At 39.1% G+C, this 17,650-nt stretch overlaps 1 long non-coding RNA gene across 1 annotated transcript; it reads left to right on the forward strand.

Moving 5' to 3' along the window:
• Positions 1 to 327: 327 nt before the first annotated feature.
• LOC129439421 (uncharacterized) lies at positions 328 to 1,946 on the forward strand. The gene is made up of 2 exons (XR_008642809.2): positions 328 to 440; positions 1,154 to 1,946. It is a non-coding gene; the product is annotated as an uncharacterized lncRNA (long non-coding RNA).
• Positions 1,947 to 17,650: the final 15,704 nt, after the last annotated feature.

Here is a 17,650-nt window from a genome sequence, read left to right on the forward strand (position 1 = left end):
TATTTATACAGTAGCTTCTCAGAGACAGTGATCTTTGGTTTTTTGATTTTACTATTATTTGATAAAATTGCATATTTTTGCTGCTAGTTATACATTATGATAAATATAGTCACCCAAAAAGTATTTGCACATAATCACAGTTAAAACTGTACTACTTTTACATTAGATAAAAAATAACATCCACCCATGTGAAATTTGTGTAAACAGAGCGAGATCACCTTAAAATTTAATTAATAAATTGCTATGCTCAAAATAAAATAGTCTTTCAAATTATTTAAAATATTAGAGGTAATGATGTCACCTATACTATTGTTATTTGTTTATGTTTTATGGATAGCAAAATTCAAAGTGCTCAAAGAGATGCAGACGAGGTGAAAGTCATTATGTTGGAAAATATACATTCAGATCTCAGTCAGAGAGCTGAACATCTTCAGAACACTGTGAGTAAAGTGTATATCTGTGTTGCCTTAGAATCTGATATTAGACTGTAACACCAAACAAACCTCTTTGTGTTAACTCATGTGACAGTGATATTATTACAGATTAAACATTATAGAGAAACCTGCAAAGCTGTAATAAGTCAAGATTTACCATCTCAGTTGTTTCTCCTAAATGATAATGAAATTAAATGGATAGCCTGTTAAGACTGTTCACTGAAAATGATTAATTTACTCAATTTTTTAGGGTAAGTGGTTGCAATCAATTTGTTTAAGTTACATTTAAACAAAAAAAATTAGTAAAGTGAAGTAAAATCAAAAACTTTTGTTTAAATGTAGCTTAAATAGAGTTAAAATTGCAACCACTTACCTTAAAAAAAATTGAGTAAATTGAATGAATATTTTTTTTCAGTGTTTCCTACATCTCAGATTGCCTAGTTATTCAAAAGTTTGCAAAGAGACAGCAAAGAATTTATTGCTATGTCAAACTATTTATATCAAATTTACCACATATTATGCATATGCTATGCTTTTATAATTTTTATCACTGTACTTAAGGACTTACTTTGTACTTACAGAGTATTCTCTTTATTTGGATGTTAACAGTTGTCTCTTCTGTTTCCATTTTATTTCTTCTAAAGAAATGTGGTAGTGTTGTACAAGTCAATTTATGATTATCAGATCCAACTCTCTATAAATTTTATTTTCAATGTAAGGATTTGGACGAAGCCGTGAAACCAAAAAGGAACAAGAAGATGGAGTACCTTCAGGCTAATAAAGGACTTGTTACCATTGTACTAATTTCAGCTATTATTGTATTTGCTGTTGTGGTTGCTATGCTTGCCACCCATGACATGCAAGCGCACACAGAAATACACAGTGATTTGGAAAAGCCATAGTATCAACAGCAGCAAATTGATCAACACGAAGAGAACAAATCACCGGCAGTTTTGTTCAGGGTATAATTTACTCCACCGCTGCTGGAAGACATTTATGACTTAACACATGTTGGCGTGCATTGTGTTATAAGAATTATCTGAGCTTATGTGAAAAAATGCATTCTCTTTAAAAAAAACTTTCTTGTTATATGTAGTTTGAGTTTCACAGAATTAGTTTAATTGATATTATTTAAATGGGCAAATTGCCCCACTGAATTACAACACTTCCCTAAATTTAAAACATATGTTTTGAACCTGTATTAAGACAATAGTTTAAACACATTTTGAGAGCACTTGAGGCCTGTTAACTTTGTCATATAAACATGACTTTGCAGAAAAGGTTACCAAGAAAATCTTATCCAGTCCTATTCCAAAAATGTGCTGATAGTTTGGTATGTAAACAGAAGCTTAATATAGCAGATTTAAAGGAAGTGCATATCTGTATTTAGTGTATCTTTCTGGTCATTCTGTGCTTTTTAAGGTGTCACAAATGTTTTTGAAAGATGTTGTTTTTCCCTGACAGTTTAGGCTTTGTCCATTGCTGAAGATTTAATAAAAATCTTTAACATCAGTGGGTTTTTATTACATTTTTTTGAGGTTTTAAACTGACGAAAGTATGTTGTGTGAGAAATTGGGGAGGTAAAATAGCTGGTCACTGCTTCATCTGAATGGATGAATGCATGCTTTATTGATTGTAAGCTTAACTTAAAACATTATGGGGCAGTTTCCTGTATAGGGCTTAAATCTACTCCAAGACTAAAACGTTTGAGTTATCCCCCTGAAATTAGCTTGCACTGACATATCTTAAAATATATCAGTGCTATTGTTTTGTCTTAAATGCACACCAGTAATGCTTTGTAGAGTATGTTTGTAAAAACTACTTAAATGTCTACTCCTGGATTTATCTAAACCCTGTCCGGCAAACTGACCCTAAGTTAAACAATTTCAACTTGATTTTATAAGTTTTCAACTTTTCACAAGCCAAAACTTAAAATAGTTGGTTGAATTGACTTGCAAAACCAAGTTGTTTTAAATTTATGCTGAATTTAAATTTAGCATCTAAATAGAAACACATTAAAGTACTCACAGATAATGCCTACAATCACAGTAGACCAATAATACAATAGACAGTGCATGTATTGCATATAAACATACATGCTATGTACATACATTTGCTATAAACTTACAAATATACAATGCACAATACTTATAAACATAAAGTGCACTTCTTATACACCCATGTTAAAATATACAATTCATACACTATACTGAAATGTACCCAATTACCAACACTTCTGCTGGGTTGTTTTTAACTCAAAGCTGGGTAAATATTGGACAGAACTCATGTTGTGATGTAAATAAACATATGTTAGGATTTTTGTTAACCCAACCATGAGTTAAAACAACCCAGCATTAAAATGAAACAACCCCGAGGTTTATTTATTTATTAACCCAAAATGTGTTCTATATAGCCTACCCAGCATTGAGTTAAAAAATAATCCAGCAGAACTTAGAGTGAATAGAAAAGTTGACTCTAAGAGTGGAGTATATTGCCCTGTAGGTACAATCAGACAATGGTTAAGCTTTTAAACTGTACTCAGTGTTGATGAGACCTCTGCATAAGGTGGATAAATTATAAAGTTTTATGGCAAAGGGCATTAATGACCTCTGGTAGTCTTCTCTGTTGCACCATGGCTGGATCAGTCAAGGGCCAGGGGCTGGCCAGGGCCACTTCAGGCAAAGATGTGACACTGCTGGCCTTCTTATGGCCTGAATAAAATGAATGTGAACCTTACTGGCTCACCTGTATATATCATCTGAATATAAACCAAAAGTGAATATAAATAGTTAAAGCTGCAGTCCAGCCTTTTCCCTCTTTGTCACCATCTCTGTTCGAAATCTGCAATTGCAGCTATTCGCGGAATAATCAACTTTACGTGGGTTGTACATCAGCACGAAACAGCGCGGACAATGTATTGAGGAGAATCTGTCAATCACCGCGTCCCTGTGGATACTGTCATCCTGGCTAACTTCATTATCTGATTTTTTAATCCAATTTAAAGACTAAATACTGCATATTTGAATGATACATTTTATATACACAGGTAAGATCTTCAGTTATGTCTGGACAATGAGGAAAAGTAAAGAAGTATTCATCTTAGTTAGATACTTTATCCCAGTGGGAAACTTTACAGATCAATGGAAGATCAACTGGAGGAAGATAATATTCCTGAAGTAAGTCATTTATTTTCATTTATATTTGCTGTTACGTAATATTCTTATTACAAGTCACGCGGGTAAGTTATACGCGTCCGCGTATGTATTTTTTACAAACGAGGACGCGTTACTCACGTGGCGTGTATTTCTCTATGTCGTGCAGTAGACACGATATTACATTCGCTATTATGTTATCTTGATAGTAAGGATGCACTACAGGATATTTTAAGTGTGTGCTGTAATATGATTCCATACATTGCGCGTTTGTTTGCACGTGACATGATTGCCAGTCAGTTTATACGCGTTTACAGAAACACACGCATTAAAACATTAACGTTACTAAAAACAGAAGCTTACCAGTCAGTCGATGGACATCTGAAAACAGCTTTTTATATAACTAAGCACTGCAGATGTTCACCAAGTGCTGTGAGAAAAAGCTATAAATATCCACCTCCATCATCCTCACACGCAAATCTACTCCTTCATTTTGTGTGCAGAAATGACGTAATGAGGCAAACGCGTGCTCGAATTTCCCGCGGAAATCCACCAGTACCACTGGAATTAAAAATCATTAAAACAAGCTTACCGTTTTGAATCGAGTTAAGGCAAGCAGATAGTTTTGAAAGCTGGCAGGTTATATATTTTCTCAAAAATGTTTTTTTTTTATATTTTTAACCCAAATAAGTGCCGGACTGCAGCTTTAACTCTTTCCCCGCAAGCGTTTTAAAAAAAAAGTTGCCAGCCAGCGGCAGCATTTTTCATGATTTTCACAAAAGTTTAATGCCTTCCAGAAAATGTTTTTCTTTAAATATATAAACAACCAATATATCAAATGATAGAACAGACCCTCTGCTTTCAAACAAAAAAAAACGTTTCATCCCAGCTAGCAAAAAGTCGTCTATTGGACGTTGAGTAGACGTAAACCTTCAACGTTTAATTTTGGTCCACTGAAGGTTGAAAATGAAAATTGAAAAGACGTCAAATTCGTCCAACTTTTCAATGTTGAAAACAGGTCGATCTTCAACGTCTAATTATGGTCCAGTGAAGGTTGAAAATGAAAATTGAAAAGACGTCAAATTTGTCCAACTTTTCAACGTTGAAAACAGGTCGATCTTCAACGTCTAATTATGGTCCAGTGAAGGTTGAAAATGAAAATTGAAAAGACGTCAAATTTGTCCAACTTTTCAACGTTCAAATCAGGTCGATCTTCAACGTCTAATTTTGGTCCATATTCATCCATCTTTTCAATGTTGAAAACAGGACCACATTAACATTTATAAACTTAAACAAAGCTTTAAAGGGTTATAATAACTTTAATAAAACAGCACATTTTAAATAGTGCAAACAGTCAAGTAACCAACAGATTTCACAGTCTGCAATAAACAGGTCGGTCCAGTAACCAACACAGAGTGCAATAAACATATATCAACACAGATTTCAGAGCGCAGTAAACACAGGTCAGTCCAATGCAATGAGCCGGGGGTTTTCGGGGCTGTCCTGGAGGACTGCTGGTGCTGCACAGTTTGCATGTCTCCCTCATTAGACACACCTGGTTTGGATTTTCAGCTCATTATAATAGAGACTGGAAGACTTGAACTGGGTGTGTAAGGTAACTGAATGAGGTGTGTCACAAAAGGGAAACATGCAAAATGTGCAGTGCTGGTGGTCCTCCAGGACAGCTTTGAAAATCCCTGCTATGAGCAGTCCAGAGCTTTCTGTAATCTGGCGGTTGGTTGGGCTTCTCTCTGTGATGATGGGTGGAAGATTCGCGTCACATTCACACGCCTCTTCGCTTCTTCTTCTTTAAGTTTTATGCCGGTTGGCAACTACCTTTAATGGTGCATTACCGCCACCTGGTGGGGTGGGGTAATTATATCATGAATACTCATTGCACCTCAATCGCAGTTTCATATTTTTTATAACTTTGACGTAATATGTAAAACTATTTACATTTACTTAAGATAATTGTAGAAATGAGTGAAGAGTCCATGACAAATCCAAACCAGCCGTATTTATTACATAAACATCTGTAGTGTATATTCAATTTACATCTTACACAGCCACAGGCAACAAAGCGAAACTAAACATTTCAACCCGACAGGGGAATATAAAACAGCGCCAACAGGACTCATGCGCACTTCCACTAGTACGGTGTCTCTCAGTGTCCGTAGAGTACGCAAGCGCAATCATTAACAAGAATGATCTACAATAATAATAAACATGGTTTGGTAAATTGTATTCTCCGTTGTTTCAGCATGTATAACAGATTATCTAGCTGTCTTAGATTATGAGTTGAAAACGTGGTCAGTTGAAAACACGTAGTCAAACAGTCCAGCCAAAACTACTTAGTTGAAATCACGTCTTAACCAGTCCAAGGCGGACCGACATATTTTCAACCATATTTCAACGTTGAAAGACCGTAATTGTTTACTGGTAGATTATGAGTTGAAAACATGGTCAGTTGAAAACACGTAGTCAAACAGTCCAGCCAAAACTACTTAGTTGAAATCACGTCGTAAACCAGTCCAAGGCGGACCGACTTATTTTCAACCATATTTCAACGTTGAAAGACCGTAATTGTTTACTGGGATCCTACCTTTATTAGTTCTCTTTTATCACCTCTCAAATATGGGTAGGTTTCTTCAAAAACACCCAATTTTGAGCAAAAAGCTGAGATAAATCCATTTTTGTGAAGAACTTTTAATAGAGATCAGACGCAGAGTGATCTTTAAAACATACACAGAGTTCTTTCTTTTTCACGTGAGGCGCTACTTCTGGGTTGTATAAGTTGCGGAAGTGCGCCACCTGGTCTATAATAGCGGTATTCTGGAAAGCCGGAAACTCTCATCATTGGCAGGGAAGCATTTTCTCTTAATTGACGAGTTATCTCGTCAATGGCGGCGAAAGAGTTAATATGGCCAAAATATCAAACAAAAAATATTGGCCACCTTTGGCAAAAATGCTGCACAACAGACACGGCCTAATCTTGGAATACACCAAATGTGGACCAGTTCTTTACAAACGTATCCGGGCCAGTTTGGCAAAGATATGGAGCAGTAAGCACTGGCTCACCTGGGTGTGAGTTTAAAGTGGCCCACATATGATGTAGCAAATGTGGCCCTGTTCTTTTAAAATGTATTCGGGCCAGTTCTGGCAAACATATGGCACAATAAGCACCGGTTCATTTGGGTGTGAGTCTGAAGTGACCCACATATGATGTAGAAAATGTGCCCCCCCCCCGGGAAGAGGTAAACATTTCACACACACCCCCCCCCCCCCCCCCCCCAACTCTCTGTAAATAGTATAATTTGTCTATAAAATTACACATCTGCAAAACATTGTATCGTTATTAACATTGTGAAAACAAAAAAAGAAAACACAAAAAAAGAAATATCGATCAACTTACAACAAAGAATAACTTTATTAACATTGTTTTTTAGTCTGTAACCGAAAACACTTAAAATGCATCAATTTGCCTGAAATAAAAAATCAATCCTTATTTAAAGTATAATATTTTTTGACCATTTGATACTGAAAAATTTAATATAATCAATAAATAATAATAAAAAACACAAGCGGCTTATCAGGGTGATTGGGGTGTAATGTCTTTAAAAATCACTTCCTGAAAAAGTATTTTCCCTGGGGTCTCGCGCGCCCCCCCTGGTGTCGCTTCCAGCCCCCCCTGGGGGTCCCGCCCCACTATATGAGAAGCACTGTTCTAATGGAATATTGCCCAAAACACACTACAGTGTATTGGTTTTTGTTGGTCTCTAATGGGATGTATTGGTTCTATTGGTTCTATGTATTGGTTCTAATGGAATATGGCACAAAACACATTACAGTGTAGTGGTTTTAATGGTAAAAGCTAATGGTTCCTTGGTATTTTAATGGAAACCATTAGAATTTTCTGTAATGGTTTTATTGTTTATTTCAGCAGGGATATGATGTAGAAAATGTGTTCCAGCTGTATTAAGACACATCAGGCCAGTTTTGGCAAAGATATGGCACAGTAAGCGTCGGCTCATGTGGGTGTGAGTCTGACGTGGCCTATGTATGATGTAACACATTTGCTACATCATACATGGGCCACGTCAGGCAAAGATATGGCACAGTTAGCACTTGAAGTGGCCCACGTATAATGTAGAAAACGAGGGACAGTTGCATTTGGGGGAGGAGGAACGGGATGAGCACTTCCATGTATATGTATAGAATTTGTGTCTGTGGGGGGGTGCACTAGCAATAGCTCAAGGTGTAAACAATTGTTTGCATGATTTTGAGATGTGTCTTAAAATTTTATAACCCTGGTTAAAAGCATGAATTTGACATACATTTAAAAGTTAAATTTAACTTCTTGTTTTGATTGATGTGAAACCACATTCATCTGCTAACAGGCAGTTGTCTCCAACTTTCAATAGGGGGCTCAAAGATTTTTTTTACATAGACATGCAGCGCCAGATGGGACACTGGAAATCTGACAAAGGGTGGAGTACTGCGCAACAGCAATGTATTGTAACGTATTGTAATGTATTGTTTGCACTTATGGTGATAAAGTCAATGGGTTTTTCTGTGGAATTAAATGCACTAAATACAAAATTTTCACATTTTACTCTACAACATAAAACACACCTTTAACTCTTTCACCGCCAGCATTTTTTTTTAAAAGTTGCCAGCCAGCGCCAGCATTTTTCATGATTTTCACCAAAGTTTAATGCCTTCCAGAAAATGTTCTTCTTCAGATATATAAACATACAATATAACAAATGAAAGAACAGACCCTCTGCTTTCAAACAAAAAAACCCGTTTCATCCTACCTTGAGTAGTTCTTTTGTTATCAGCTTTTGAATATGGGTAGGTTTCTGCAAAAACACCACATTTTGAGCAAAAAGCAGAGATAATTCCATTTTTGTGACGGACTTTTCATAGAGATCCCATTCAGAACGATCTTTAAAACAGACACGGACATGCAGCAGCTTGCCATAGGGCAATACTTCCGGGTTTAAAAAGTTGCGGAAGGGCGCCACCTGGTGGATAATAGCGGTATTGCGGAAAGACGGAAAATCTCGTCATTGGCGGGGAAGCGTTTTCTCTTAATTGACGAGATATCTCATCAATGGCGGGGAAAGAGTTAAAGCTATGATCTACGATTTCAAAGATTGATCATTATTAATAACCTTGTTTAGATGCTGGTTATGGTTCTATAGTAAAATCCTAACAATATGAAGAGAAAAAAGAATGAAAAAATATCCATTCACTCTATTGGGTGTACAGCGGCAGAGAAGTTGTTGCTGCTCTCATTCAATCCCCACTCCACTTGAAACTCCACCTTGCGCTCGCGTCTCCACCCCATCCTGCCCGCGACATGAAATTTCTGACAGTGTATGGTAGCTAGCAAAGTAGCAACAGCTCACAAATGGAGAAAAAACAAACCGACAGCACCAAGCGGCCACTGCTTGGAAGAAAGAGAAAGTCTGTAGAAGAAAGAGCAGAGATATAAACGGAGACTCAAATGCCGGACTCAAAGTCAAATTAATTAGGGTCCGTCATTGACCGTTGGAGGAAACTTCAAGGAGATATGGGACTGAAAACCGACGGTGACACGGCAGACTTTTTGTTGAGCAGGTACGCATTTATTTATACTTTTATGGTGTGTGGTGTTACATAAATATCTTTATATCAGTCTGACAACATGCTCATGGCAGACTTTTTGTTGAGCAGGTACGCATTTATTTATACTTTTATGGTGTGAGGTGTTACGTAAATATCTTTATATCAGTCTGACAACATGCTTATGCTGCCGGTCGGCATTGGAATGTTAGCCGTTTAGCATCGCGTATCACGGGTCAAAGTAATTATATTTATTAAAGTGCTTGAATTTCAATAGGCCTGGCGGGTTTTTGTTCGAGCAGATCAGAATTTTAACAAGATGCGCTGTGTGCTGCTATAACAATTACTCAAAACCTTAGCAATACTAAATAATAATTAATGTGCAATTAATGTGCGCTAGGTATCACTTTTGACCAGGGGAAACGAGGCTCAGGAGGGGAAACGTATGCCACACGTTGTTGGGAAAGTAAATGACATCAAACAGTCATAATTGTAAGTGTTCATTCCTTCAAGCCTTTATGTGTTTAGTTTACTGCTCGGTAAATCTGTTCCGATGTTTACTACCGGTGATCACGGCTTGACTGGGTGACGTTGTTCAGGTCGGCCCAGGGTGGGTAATCGGGAGATTCCAGGTGAGCCGAACTTTTGGGCCGGTCGAGCTTATTTTTTACATTTGTCACGTTAGTGAGTCTATCTTCTCTTGAATAGCATATGTTCCACATTCTGACACCGCAGCGCACATGAATTTACTGCTGACCACCGTAACAAAAAAGACTGAAAAAGACAAAAAAGCTGGTGTGAGGTCCTAAAGCTTTGCGTTCTAACGACGTACAACCGCAATGCGCGTACGGGACATAACAAAGCCATGGCTGGGTCTGCCTGATCTCTAAAAAGCGTGATGGGAACCTTGGGCACATATGGCGCTTTTCCATTGCATAGTACCCCACGGTTTGGCCCAATCTGGGTCGGGTCAGCCCACTTTTGGGAGCTTTTCTATTAGGTGCAGTACGTGGTACCCAATACTTTTTTTTCGTACCACCTCGGTTGGGGTTCCAAGCGACTCGAGCTGATACCAAACGTGACGCAAAATCACTGTAGGTCACTGATTGGTCTGAAAGAAACGTCACTGACAGCGTCATCGCTAGCTTTACCTGTGCTAGGCTAGCTTGCGTTGTCTCGAGCAAACATGTTGTCATCTGTGCTCTGCTATAAGTTCCCAAACACCCTTTTAGCGACGAAAAACATCCACATGTTGAGAATCAGGGACACCATAACAGTTTTTCCAGACTTGCAGTTTGTGGTGGAACATTCGCGACGAGCACGTCAGCATTATTATGCTTAAATGCACCTTCAGTGAGGCTCAGCGGAGCGCCGTCGGCTGACGCCGCGGGTGTTTGAACAGAAACTGTCATGTGATACAGAGGTAGTGATAAACACGATGTGCAAACATCTATTTGTTGTGGACAATTTTAATTTTGTGGCGGACTGAGAAATAAATAAATGTATGGGAATGTACAATGACGCTCTCCTCTCACTTGTATGATGTTACAGCTGTAGGCAGCGCAAATATAACAACACGCCTAAAATCCCTCCCACTGCGAAGTGATACTAAACTCGATGGAAAGGCTAACTACGCCAAAGTGAGGTGAGCTGGCCCGACCCGGACTGGGCTAGGCCGTGGGGTGCTATGCAATGGAGAAGCGCCAATAGACTGGCCTGGGTCTGAGTGTTACACTAGAGACAGCAGGTCCAAACTGAAGGCACGAATCGTCGACAGAAAATGCATGGAGGCCCCCTACACTCTTAACGGAGGCCGATGCAACGAGAGTCAATAGTCTTCAATGAGATAAACTTGACACTCGCAGACTGCAGAGGCTCAAAGGGAACGTCCTAAAAGGCTTTCAGCACCACAGACAGGTCCCTAGGAGGAAAAGAGCGGCGCTGCCAGGTATTTAACCGTCGCACACACCTTAAAAACCTAAAAACCAGGTCGTGCTGACCCACTGACCTACCGTTTATGGTGAGCGGATATCGCAGCGATATCTACTTTACTGGTGGAGGGTGACGGCCTACCGTCCAACCGATGCTGAAAGTATGATAGCACGACACTGATGAGGCATTCTCGGGGGGTCTACTCATTAAGAAGAACACCAAAAGATGAACAGGGTCCATTTTAGCATATAAGCGTGTCTTGAAGACGTCGCTCGCACTGCAGCAATGGTGTTAGATGTTGCTTGCAGTAAATCATTTAGAACCTCTGCGTCCTGTCCAGAGACCACACACGGAGGTTCCACAGGTCGGGACGCAGGTGCCATAATGTGCCCTCTCCTTGAGAAAGCAGGTCCTTCCTTGGGGAAATCCGCTGGGGGGGGCTGTCATGAGGAACATGAGTTCAGGGGAACCAGTTCCTGGTGGGCCATTAAAGAGCAACCAGTAAAATGCCCTCCTTGTTCTCCCTGACTTTGCACAGTGTCTGTGCAAAAAGGCTCACATGTGGAAACGCATATTTGCGCAGACCCTGAGGCCAGCTGTGTGAAAGTTCATCCATGCAGAGTGAACCGTCGGTTAGTGAATAAAACAGGCGACAGTGGACGACTCCAAATCAGATGAACCGACAGGGGGTGGAGTTGCCACTTGCCAATGCACGCTGTTTGTGAAAGGGCATCGGTTGCTATATTGGCCGATCCCGGAATATGAATGACACGAAGAGACCTGAGATTCTCTAGGCAGTTGATGTGCCAGTGCAGCTAGGGTGCCACCCACACCCCTGAGACTGCAACCCCGTCGTACATGGCCCCCAACCCCGGTGTGGAGGCATCTGCGACAACAGCATGCCTGGAGACCTGTTTCAGGGGTACACCAGCCCGGAGAAACGCTGTGTCTGAACACGAAGTGAAAATGAGACTGCCTGTAGGTGTATTGGTTACACAATGCACACCGTTGTGCCACGCTTTCCTCGGGACTTGGTCGTGAAGCCAACGCTGAAGCGGCCTCATATGGAGCAGCCCGAGTGGTGTCACAGGCGCTGCCATATGCCCCAGGAGCCTCTGAAATACTTTCAGTGGGACCGCTAACTTGTCTTTGAGGCTATTGAAACACGCCAGTATCGACTGTACATGTGCTTCTGTTAGACGAGCCGTCGACCGAGTCCAGTTCCATACCTAGAAAAGAGATCCTTTGCAGTCAAAGTTTGCTCTTTTCTGAGTTGACCTGAAGAGCAAAATGTGCGAGATGCCTGAGCACTAAATTTCTGTGTTCGTAAAGTGTCTGCCAAGAGTGAGCTATTATAATCCAATTGACAAGATAAGCTAGAATTCGAACACCACTCTCTCTCAGGGGTTTTAAAGCCTCCTCTGCTACTTTCATGAAGACACAGCAAGAGAGAGACAGCTCGATTGGTAAGACTTTGTACTGATATGCCCGCCCCTCAAACACAAAGCAGAAACGGCCTGTGTCGGGGGAGAACTTAGACATGAAAGTACACGTCCTTCAGGTCGATGGTTGCAAACCCACGAATGCTACCTCAGCGTGCTTAAGGTCCAGGCACAAAACTTTTCACGTTAAACTTTTCTTAACTTTCTTGTGTCGCTGGACACGTCCATACGGTCACCAGCGGTACCTTCGCTCGTATCGCCGGAAGTCGCCAAGCTTCCATCAAAATTAATGAAATCGTGCCACTCTCCTACTCCTGGTCGCTGAGTGTCTTAATGGGGCGTAATACCTTTCTTACGTACAACGTTAGCAGGTGCTGTCCATGGCGATGGGGCTAACTTTGTTGTTTCTGGATCAAATCAGATACCCTACCTTTAATCTCAGTACATGTTATTTTCAGCATTTACTAATTTAATATAACTGTTAACATTAGTTAATGCACCATGAAATAACACGAATTGGCATTAACTAACACTATCAAAGATTAGTAGGGGCTGAAAAACTATATTGATCATTGTTTATTCATGTTAGCCATTTAATAATGTCAACAAAACCATTTTACGTGTTTGCCTAAAAATACCAACACTGCACAGCAGAAAAAACCTTGAGATTAGTTCAATATGTGTCAAATTTAATGAGAAAACAGCAGATTGGCACTTCATTGTGTCTGAAAATTTGTTTATTTCGCCACTCACTGGCGATAAATAGCAAGCTGTTAACATGGTCATCTTAATTATGTATTAAACATGATACAGCTGTACTGTAAACAGTTGGATACTGCCTACAAACAACTTTTGTAGCAAACAGTGTCTTGTAAATTAAGCTACAAGGTTTAATTTAAAACAAACCCTTGTTAAAGATAAGAAAACATGCAAATTAAGGGGTTATAACTCAAAACAGAAAGTTGCAGTATGAACTGTAATACGTTAGTAAATTCCATTAATATCCATTTCACATTCATCAGTAAATATGTTGCTATTGTGATTGATATTGAATTAGCTGTTGGGAAATTCGTTTGACAAAAGTAAAAATGTGATTGGGGTCGTACTCAAATAGCTGCTTCGGCGGTCTCAAGTGATACATTAAGGACTGTAAGGAGAAGCACCTCTGTATATGAAAACTCAAAAGAAAAGATGATGTTATCTATATAATAAATTGGTGCTTAATGAAGCAGTAGGTATCAAAACAGTTGATAACAGAACAAAAACAACATACATAGCTTCAGTTTAAATACATTAATATACTGTATATCTAAGCTCTTTTAGGAACTCTCAACATTTTCTCTCACCACAGTATGATTTTCATGGAGGTATAATTGTTTGCAAGTACTTTAACAAAGTTGAATATTGCATCATTTCATTGTCTGGCATTACAATAAAACAAACAAATAAAACACATAACCAACTATTGTTGGTTTTCTATAACATGTATCAATATAACACATACAGCATTTCTTCCAAATGAGCAATATTTTAAAACTAAATTACTGTGTGTAATCAAAATACAGCTTATTATAGAGGATTTCACATTTCGGGACCACTAAATTAAAAAAATATCCAGGCTTCCCCTTTAGTGCACAACATAATTTCCATTCTATTTTGATATATTTTCTGAGTATCCCATATGTTACAAAATGACCAAGGAAGAACAGTGTTAACAGTGCGATGCGATGCTGAATACAGCAGCCTTCATTTCATTTAATTATTAATTAGGCCCTGTCTTCAGTGCAATACTCACATTTTATGCATCTTTACACTGACCTAAAGACATTCATTTACAAGCAGCTTTGTTAAGCAATTGCTCTGTATCTTCACAAAAAATGAATATTTGAAAAAACAACCTCTACATTGAAAGAAATTGTGATTAAGATCTCTAAGAAGTCTTGGGAAAAAAGTGAAAATCAGAAGCATATGTGACCGTGCCTGTAAAAATCCAGCTAATCATTGTATGGTGATTTACTGTTTTCTACATAACATCATTGTACAGAATGTAAAGAACATTCTGTTGAAACATAACCTTGATATTTGTAATACTGACTGAGTAAGGTCATGTCAAAGATTGAAATCAATGACTGAAATAAATCTTTCATGCTCCAAATCTCAATTAAATAGAAATTTCAGCGTGGATTTCAGTCAGGGTCACATATTTTCGTTATAATAAATTTCTTGATGAAAGTACAATTAATATTGTCCAACATTTCTAACTTTAAAGAATTAAAATCTGTGCTTAAACAATTTAATAACTGACATACATAGAAAACATTTGCTTTTTGTCTTAAAAAAATGACCTATTTTGAGCAATACCTGGGATGCAACAGATCCATGCAGGCAGTTTTTGGATCAAGCAGAATGTATAGCAACTGGCTGATGCCATACAGTCAAAGAAGTTTACCAAGATTGGCAAAAGCTTAAATCTTGTGTTTTCATGTAAATCTTTTATCATACAGCTTAAACCTGAATAGTTCACAACCACATTCTATCTAGAACTGTAAGACAGGCAGTCCATAGCACCTAACATCATCACACAAACCTAATACAAAAAACACTGTGAGTGATGGAATGAATACAATATCAACTGATCAATTGCATCTCAGGTATGGCAAACGGTGAGGTACTTAACTGCAACCACAACTATTGGCATCAATGGGTGGTAAAGCTGGACTAAGAATATCTCTATTGCTACATTAATGGTTTGTCCTCTGCCTTGACCTATGATCCAATCACAGTTCCTCTAGATTAGAAAGGTCAAAGAGGGTTGGATACGTTTAGCCATTTATCTTCTTTGTCTGGCCAAGTGTCTTGATGTTGCTGGCATCTGTGCCAAATTTAGGCCCATTTAATCTGCCAGGGATTTTACAGTAACAAAGTGACCGGAGTTAATTGTACCTTTTGAATGAAACACAAGTACATTTCTGTATTACAAAATTAGCTAAGCGACAGTTGACTGCTGGCGATGCAATAAAATTGAGTAAGGACACATGGTGAGACTACAACCAATGAGTGTTCAGAAAATGTGATTGGCTTCTTGATGCAGATGGATACTGCAATCAGAAAAAAATGCTGAAGCGGCTCAACAGTATTTAGAATTTTCGACTTTTCAAATAGCTGTCAATGATTCAATGCACCTTTAGAGATGAGTTATTGCGTAAACACAGCATAAAAAGGATATGTATATATATAGTGGCAAGAAAAAGTATGTGAACCCCCAGGAATAAACTGGTCCTCCACTACGATCCGCCACAAAATGTGATCCGATCCTCATCCAGGTCACAACAACAGACAAACACAATGGGCACAAGGTGACAACACGCAAATAATTCCAGTTTCCTGTGTCTTCCCCGAGAACCCCCACCAAACATTCACAGTGCCGGAGGAAAATGCAAGTGAACCCCTGGATTCAACAACTTGTTGAGCCTCATTTGGCAGCAAATACTTCAAGCAAGCGCTTTCAGTAGTTCTGAATCAGACCTGCGCACCGTTCAGAAGGAATTTTTGCTCATTCCCCTTTACAAAACCGCTTTAACTCAGACACATTTGTAGGATGTCTGGTGTGAATCGCTCTCTTGAGGTCATTCCACAGGTTAAGGTCTGGGCTTTGACTAGGCCACTCCAAATGGCGCATTTTGTTTTTCTTAAGCCAGTCTGTAATGGATTTACTACAATGCTCATGGTTAGGGATGCACCGAAATGAAAATTCTTGGCCGAAACCAAAAACCGAAAAAAGCAAACCAAGGCCGAAAAACCGAAAGAAATTATTATGCCAATTATTAGTACAATTGCATTTATGGCTTAACGTTTTTCCTATTTAAGACGAGTAGTAATAGCACTTTTGGGAGTACTTCGACTCGGCGCAGTAACACCCTCCCTCTCCCATTATGAGAGGGAGAAGGGGAGCGGACTTTTCAGGCGAGAAGAAGTACTCCCAAAAGTGCTATTACGCAATAAAATATAGTTCCTCTTTTAAATCCGCTTAGAAAAGCGCTACGTTTTATTTTGTACCACCAAACTTGCTCGTATAACTACTCGTCTTAAATAGGAAAAACGTTGATGTGTTTGCTCACTTCTAACTTTATCTCTGATTGGTACCATTGAATGAATGGGGCTAAGCTAAATGCTATCGAAGTGTCGCAGCGCGCTCCAGCGCTTACGTGCACGCACACAGATGATAGAGGGATGTATCAACAATTCTTAGTTAAGGTAATAACATAGTTTAATATTGAAAATGAGTAGACTATTCCTTTAAGTAGGTTAATTTGACTGTAATCTATACACTTAAGACATAAACAAATGTTTTTATAAAAAAAAAAGAATACTGTGGAGATAATTTTGGTTATATGTGCCCTTTCAATAACAGCGAGATTTTATGTTTGCTTGTTTTTTTTTAAACGCATCTCTCTCGTATGTGCACTATTAAAGGGCACTTAAACGCGCGCGCACACATAAGGAGGGTGAATCTCAAACAGCGCAACAGTCGCTTCACATAACTTTACGTTGTATTTTATTGCTTTATTCGCCAAATGTATGTTAATGGATTACAGTATGAGACACATTAGCGCGACTCTCTCTAAAGTTTACACATCAAGACATGCTTAATCTTTGCAGACGCATGCAAACGGCTCGACAGTGAGTGAAACCTGCTTGAGCACGAAGGGGAGGGGTGGGTGACGACTGATCACTGTGAGTGAAACCCAAGCGCTAGCCCACAGATGGGAGGGGGACGGTTGACAGCAAATGGATTTTTTATTTCGGCCCCAAAACGATAATGCCATTTTCGGCCAAAATTTCCGGCTCACAGCAATGATTTTCAGGAGAGCAGCGGCTTCCTCCATGGTGTACTGTCATAGACACCATGCCTGTCCAAAGACTTGCATATGGCAGACTCAGGAACAGAGCTTTGTGCCCGTTCCAATGATGTCTTCAAGCCTTTAGCTGTTACTCGTGGGTTCTTCTTTACTTCATTGAGTATTCTGCATGGTGTCTTAGGAGTCATCTTGACTGTGCGCCCACTTCTAGGAAGGGTAGC

This window comes from Misgurnus anguillicaudatus, chromosome 22, assembly GCF_027580225.2.
Source record: "Misgurnus anguillicaudatus chromosome 22, ASM2758022v2, whole genome shotgun sequence".
Lineage (NCBI taxonomy): Eukaryota > Metazoa > Chordata > Actinopteri > Cypriniformes > Cobitidae > Misgurnus > Misgurnus anguillicaudatus.